This window comes from Limulus polyphemus, unplaced genomic scaffold, assembly GCF_000517525.1.
Source record: "Limulus polyphemus unplaced genomic scaffold, Limulus_polyphemus-2.1.2 Scaffold2922, whole genome shotgun sequence".
Taxonomy (NCBI): Eukaryota; Metazoa; Arthropoda; class Merostomata; order Xiphosura; family Limulidae; genus Limulus; species Limulus polyphemus.
In genome coordinates this window covers 105,674-113,285 of record NW_013668532.1, presented here as the reverse complement: position 1 = coordinate 113,285, position 7,612 = coordinate 105,674, and positions in this window count along the sequence as shown.

Sequence of the window (7,612 nt, the reverse complement as noted above, 5' to 3'; positions counted from 1 at the left end):
CTTCCCTCTAGTCTTACACTGCTAAATTAGGGACGGCTAGCGCAGATAGCCCTCGTGTTTTGTTCTTGTTCGACTTCTAGTAGAACTAAAACAACCAATATTTCTGTTAATTTTTGGGCCTGCAACTATAACATAGATATTGAAGTATGTCGTTCTGTTTGTGTCTGTTTATGTTTTGAAAATGAAACATGAATAAAATAATATATATATATATATATATATTAGTGCACTGCTGTTGTATCTGAATAAAACTTGTTTTAGCTGAGGATCTTGCTTCAGTTATTCGATGCTTTATAATTTGTTCTTATGCTGCAGACCTGCAGTTATAGCAAAGATAGTTGAAACTGACACGAGATATAAGATTCGTATTTGAAAGTTTTGGTTTTACGTTCAGATGTTTTAAATTCGATTATACAGCTTAATTTTTTTAAATGAATTAAAACTGAAGAAACTGATACATTTGTAAATAAACATTTTTAAAGGAATATTAAAAGGTGAAGAAAATTATAAATTCTCGCGGGTTAAGAAAAAAAAACTATGAATGTTAAACATATTAACCTGGCCATGCGCCCCTAACCACCTGGCCATGCGGGGCAACATTGCAAGGTAAAGATATTTTTTAAAGTAATACTGTTTTTGTTTTTCATGATGGAGAGATTGCCCTTTGTCTACGAACTAGTTAATGATTATAGATCAAATCACTGATTATTCTAATTTCTTAATCTAATCTATTGACCATATATTGTATTATCTAGTACGTGAATCAAATTGAATTGCTTTAAACTTGTAATTATCACAAAACGTTATTCTGCAACATCAGAGTGTTTTAATTGAACCTCTTGTAACTGATAAAAAAACTTGGCTAGGATTTACTTTTTTTGATACCAGACAAAATAATCGCTGGAACTGGATTTAAAGATAAAAAATTTTAATGAGCACGGAATACTTATATAGATCTTGTGTAATATTTTTCACATCTATGAATATCAGCAAAATCACTGTAATTCTAACTCTCGGTATTGTATTAATGCGCGGTACAATATACTCTCATTGGTTTTTTTTCGATATAGTATTAATACGCGGTACAATATGCTATCATTGGTTTTTTTTTCGGTATTGTATTAATGCGCGGTATAATATGCTATCATTGTTTATTTAAAAAAGTTTGTTATATATATATATATTTCAACTAATGTATTGATACAGTTTAATCATTGTAAACAAAACCGATATATTAAATCAGCTATATTCATTACTAGGTTCGTTTTTGATTTGGTAATTTAGTAACGGCAATTACGTGAATTAACATGGAATGTTAAAATTAAGTTAGTCATTTGTAAAAGACAAGTTATTCAATGAAACATCACATCGTTGACACTTTGAATGGTTGATTTACTGCTGTTCTTGATCCAATTTATACTTGATAATAAGCAATTTAAAGTTTCGACACTAATTACAAAAGATCAAACTTTGCCTGTGAAATTTTATCACACGATAAGTAGCTTAAAATTCAAAACTAATTCAACAGGATTTTTGGATATTTATTGAATAATGACAACTTAGTTAAATCTTAAGATTCTGTTTAGCTATATGGATTACTCAGAAAACAAAAAAGTTTAGAAAAAGGAGAAAATAAATATTAATTAAATTAATTATTCAATATATTCAAAACATCAACGTAGTTTTAATAAGATTGAAAATAATTCATTGTGATGGTTGCAAGAAAAGTAAAGATTAACACTTATTATGTAAATAATTCATTGTGACGGTTGCAAGAAAAGTAAAGATTAACACTTATTATGTAAATAATTCATTGTGACGGTTGCAAGAAAAGTAAAGATTAACACTTATTATGTAAATAATTCATTGTGACGGTTGCAAGAAAAGTAAAGATTAACACTTATTATGTTTTTATTATAATACTTTGACAACTATTACTTAACTGAACGCCCCCAGTGACAAAGTGGTATGTCTGCGGACTTACCACGCTAGAATCCGGGTTTCGATACCCGTGGAGGGGGAGAGCACTGATAGCCCATTGTGTAGCTTTGTGCTTAATTACAAACAAACTTAACTGAATAGAAATTTAGCTGATACTACTCTTAGTTTTTGCGATATTTAGTCTGAAATTATTTTAATTTGTTTTGTTATTATTTACGGAATTTGAAAAAGATTAAGCTATAAAATTAGGCCCGGCATGACCAGGTGGTTAGGGAGCTTGACCCGCAAGCTGCGTGTCGCGGGTTCGAATCCCTGTCCCATCAAACATGCTCGCCCTTTCAGTCGTAAAGACGTTATAATGTGACGGTCAATCTCACTATTCGTTGGTAAAAAAAGTAGCCCAAGAGTTGGCAGTGGGTGGTGATGACCAACTGCCTTCCCTCTAGTCTTACATTGCTACATTAGGGACGGTTTTCTTTCGTTTGCAAGATCTTCTGTGAAAAGTGGCCGCATTGTCGAGTCATTTTAATAGCTCGTCATTCGTCTGTGGAAATATGGGACTAGCAGAATCACTGATAACACAGGCCTACGAATTTATAGTTTATAAAAGCTGTTTTCGTTTTGATAGCGGATTTTCCATAATTCACCTAGGCAGATTTGGAAAATAATATTCATGTAAGGATTTTTTTACAAATCGAGAAGAAAAAAAAAACACTCTTACTTAGATCAAATTATTATTTCGTTTACCACAATGAACATTTTTTATTATCATGTTTATGTTCGGGTTCTAGAATGATTAATAAGACTCCACGTCGCGATTAGTGTAGAGAAATCTATAGCTAGTGGTTGTCAACATTTTAAGCATAAAAAAATGTGACCCGATTTCAATGAAAAAGATTCACTTATGTAAAAGTACATATAACGTTTTGACATAAATCTGTACGTGGTGGAGAAAAATGGATATTATTTTCGGATTCAACGTACAGGAATTAGTGTAGAAAACGTAAAAAATTCAAGACAATAAAACCATCGCAAGCCTGTGTAACCAAAGAAATCCTTCTGTTATATCTTTAACACAAACTATGTTACTTTTCTGTCAAAATGTTCACTTGCAAATCTTCTTTTAGTCTTATGTTAGTGAGAATTCTGACACCTGTGTAGTGTAGTTGAACTGCATCATACTTTAATGTTGGTAAGAATATTTCAGTTGTGTCAAACATCCAGCTTTCAGGGTGTGTGTAATGGCCTCATGGGAAAGTAATAAACTGTTTTATATCAAAAACTGGCAAATTAGAAATATCTCAGAGATGGTGCTGAGTTAGTTTATGGGTCTTTCGTGTTGTCCTATTTGAGGAATGTATTGCTTAACTTTGAAGTTAATATAACTAATTTTTGAAACTTTGTATGCATGTAAGTGTATTTAGGTTTAATGTAAAACACTGGTCAAGGAAGTTTCTAAGCACCTTTTGTCCTATTACCTATTGTTTTGGTATAACATTCGCTTTTATGTGGGAAATATTTATGTAAAGACTAAAGGGAAGGCGTCTTGTCAACACCACCCGCTGCCATTTCGTGGGCTATTCTAACTGAATAGTGGGATTTGACTTTTACTTTTATTATGCACCCACCATCACAAATTGCGAGCGCGATTTTTGTTTTAGCATTAACAATAGACCCTCTAATTGACAGTCAGCACGCTAACCACTGAGACGAAATGGGCTCAGAACAATATTAAAAATGAGAAAATAATATTTTTCCTCTGGCAGGTCAGTTGATACCTTGATGTAAAACCTCGCTAATTTTTGGATATGAGGGTTGTCCAAACAGTTCGTGGCCCGACCTACAAAGAAAAGAAACATTGATTCAACTGTAATTAATTTTTCAACGTAATATCCTTCTGGGTCTATGCACGTGCGCTATTGCTGCCCTAAGGCCTTCTGTAAGAAGCCTTCTTCTTAGTCCTCAATCACTGACTGGACGGTATATGTACGATATTATGTACTGTATATACGAGAGCATCATCACTCTGTAATCTTCGACGTTTCAGAAATATTTTAAGGTTAATGAACAGAAATAAAGTCGCTTGAGTATTAAAGCAGCATCATGGATAGCGTTCAAAGCAGCATGCGAGTTTTAAGCTGGGGCACTGTCCTGATGGAAGAGCACACAAGTTTTGAATAATACTATTCTTTTTGCTTTGATTTCTTGACGCAAATTGTTGACCAAGGATGCACAGTAATCTCCTGTAACGGTTTAACCTTTCTTCCAAATGATGAACTAGTAAAACGCCCTTGGTATCCAAACAGTTGATACTGTGACCTTCCCAGCAGAGGGTTATGACTTGAACTTCTTTGGGGTGGGTGAAGTTGGGTTTTAGCATTGTAAACTTTGCATTTTGTCTGTGGGTCGAAGTGGTGGACCCACGTTTCATCTGTAGTTACGAATTTATTGAAATCTTTAGAGTAGGCGTTGGGTTTCAAGAACTCGGATTCGTTTCTGCTCAGGTGACAACATCTTTGGATCCCACCTGGCACTAACCTTACTCCTGCCCAAATTATCGCTTAAGGTGTTTGCTACAGTACTTTTACCGAATCCCACTTCCTCTGTTAACTTTCTAATGGTAATTTTTCTATCATAAATAACCAAATCATGAACTTTATATACACTTTCTGTTGTGATCGACCTCGGATCATCTTAACATGATTGTCTACCGCGCTTATCAAATTCAGCTCAATACTTCTTCACTACTGAATATGTCGGAGCGCCCTCTCCTGGTGTATTTCTTGCGGTGTCATTTTCCTTTTTAACAAAATATTGGATCATGACACAAAGTTCGATCCTCTCCATGACGTTTAACACTGCCTACTTCTTTACCACAACACACAAAATAAGCTCGTTAAGTTATGTGTTATGCGTTGTTTACTCAATTAAATGTTGAAACGATATTTAATAGAAGAAATCGTACATTACACGGCCACGAACTTGTCGGATAACTCTCTCAATGCTGTGCTTCCACAATCTTATATATATTTCTATTTTCTTCTTCACAAAGAAATCTGGAAATTGAATAAAAATATTCCACTCCGATTCATATGGTACCAAATCTTTTGGGTTTTTCTCTTTTTTTTTTTTGTCTAAATTAAATCAAAATCAGGATAATTTAGCTTAACTCTGCATGACATTTTTTTTACTCAGACTTCTCGTTTCTCTGTTGACTCTGCCAGATTACTCTTAGAGGCAATAAATGCACTTGAGAACACAACACCTACTTCAGATGATGTATTTTTTGGATATGTACAGATCTTTATTTATCGTTTTCAATCTAAGCTCTCCCGCAGAGAACAATAATTGCAGTTTAAAATAACATATAATGAGAAAAACACTCGTATTACTAAATCTAGTACGATTGTCTTGTTTAAAGTGTCTTTAAAGTGTTTTACTGGATAAGTAAAATATGTATTACATTTTGAAACTAAGAATATCAACCAATTATCACAAGAATATATGGTATGACTATTATCAAAATACATCAGTACAATGTGATAATGAAATGACCAAAATCTTTCAATAGGACAGGGAAGTTAGTTACTGTTTGTTTGTAATTAAGCACAAAGCTATACAATGGGCTATCTGTACTCTGCCCACTACGGGTATCGAAACCCGGTTTATAGCGTTGTAAGTCCGCAGACATACCGTTCTGTCACTGGGGGGGGGGGCGGAAAGTTAGTTAATTATTAATAGTATTATAATTTTAAAAAGGAAAAGTAATAATAATATCATAATTTAATTAGAATTCATTACAACAAATAGATCTCCCTGAAACGTTTGATATTCAAGTTTGTTTATGCAGAGGTTAAATACGTTATATTAAAACAGTATTGGAGCCTCACCATGTAGTTACAGTTCGTGTTGCCAAGTCTGGACATACTCTACCTTACAACCGTGCATGCTAACAATATCCTTATAGCGTAGTTTCCATTGCAAAAGCTCCTAGTGGCAGAACGGTATGTTTGCAGACCTGCAACGCTAGAATCCGGTTTCGATACCCGTGGTGGGCACAGCACAGCACAGATAGCACATTGTGTACTTTATGCTTAACTACAAAAAAAAAAGTCATTGCAAAAGGCTTCGTTGTAAGGGTGTCATGTTCAAAGTATACCTCTCTTTCTTTCTGGATTACACAATAAATCTAGTGTACGAAGATAACAGTTTTCCAGAACCCATTTTCACAGAAATCCATAGGCCCAACGTTTCGTCAATTGATCGGTATGCTTTTGAATGGAAAAGTATGAATACACGTTTCATTCTCCAGCTGAATGAGGTATGTGACGGATATGTCGTGGAAGCAACTTGTGTTCTTGATTATGTTTAGTACTCTTGTCTGAAACACGTGGTCAACTTTTACTACTGACCTTTAAATTTTGTAGATTCAACTGATACAAGACGTTGCGTTTTGCTGGGTATGATTTGTTGCTTACCACGGCTGGGGTATGATTTATTCGTTGAAAAGGGGAGTTACATATGTTACATATTACAATTTATCCCGGACGAACCTCCAATTTATTACGTAACGTATTACAATTTATCCCGGACGAACCTCCAATTTATTACGTAACGTATTGCAATTTATCCCGGACGAACCTCCAATTTATTACGTAACGTATTGCAATTTCGAATAGCCTGAAACACAGTTAAATGATAATTTAGATTTAGAAATTAAATAAATGTCAATATGTATCCACTTTATGATACTTGCCAACAAGATTGATACACACAGTTGTTTTTTTAAATAAAACTATATTTTAATATACAAACAATAACACAACTTACAATAATGGTTATTACAAATAATGACCAGTGTACACAAGTTTTGCAAACTTACAAACAATATTTAGTCCTCTATCTGGTCTGGAAATTCCTTGATATCTTATCGAGGGTTCACGATGAGCGAATTCATTTAGAGTAGATGTAGATACAATTCAATTAACTGGTAGCTAGCTAGCTGTATATTCTTCGTCCCTCGCCGGTTCGCACGCCGAGTTATCCACCGCTGAAGTTATATAATGTGAGGAGAGTTTCTCGAAATTTCAACTCACGCAACAATATACACGATACACCAATGTTTACCTACACACACACATATATTGTTGATTCTTACACTCGTGAATTTTCTACGATTTTGGAGAATAGGCGAGAATTTAGTTATACAGATTTAACAGTACAAGTTATGTACATTTCTAAATAAAAATTTAACTTAACCAAACATCGATATTAAAACAGATATATGATAGTAAATCCGTCACACATTGTTTTGTTTTTAATTAAGCACAAAGCTACACAAGAGCTATCTGCGCTCTGCCCACCACGGGTATCGAAACCCGGTTTCTAGCGTTGTAAGTCCGCAGACATACCCTTCCGTAAAACGATCAATTTTTGATGGCATCATTCTACCTACGGAATCAAAAAAAAATTTCAAAATACTCTTTCTCCCCGACTTTGCATCGGTTGTGATGGTCAAGTGACTTGCTGATATCTATATTCAAAATCGTTTTAATATATCACACTAAACCCTCTGTGCAAAATGAAGAACACGTGACTTTACATTCCAACTTTAAGTCATGATTAGTCTTTACAGCTTTTTTTTTTTCTCCCGGACAACCAGGAAGTTTAT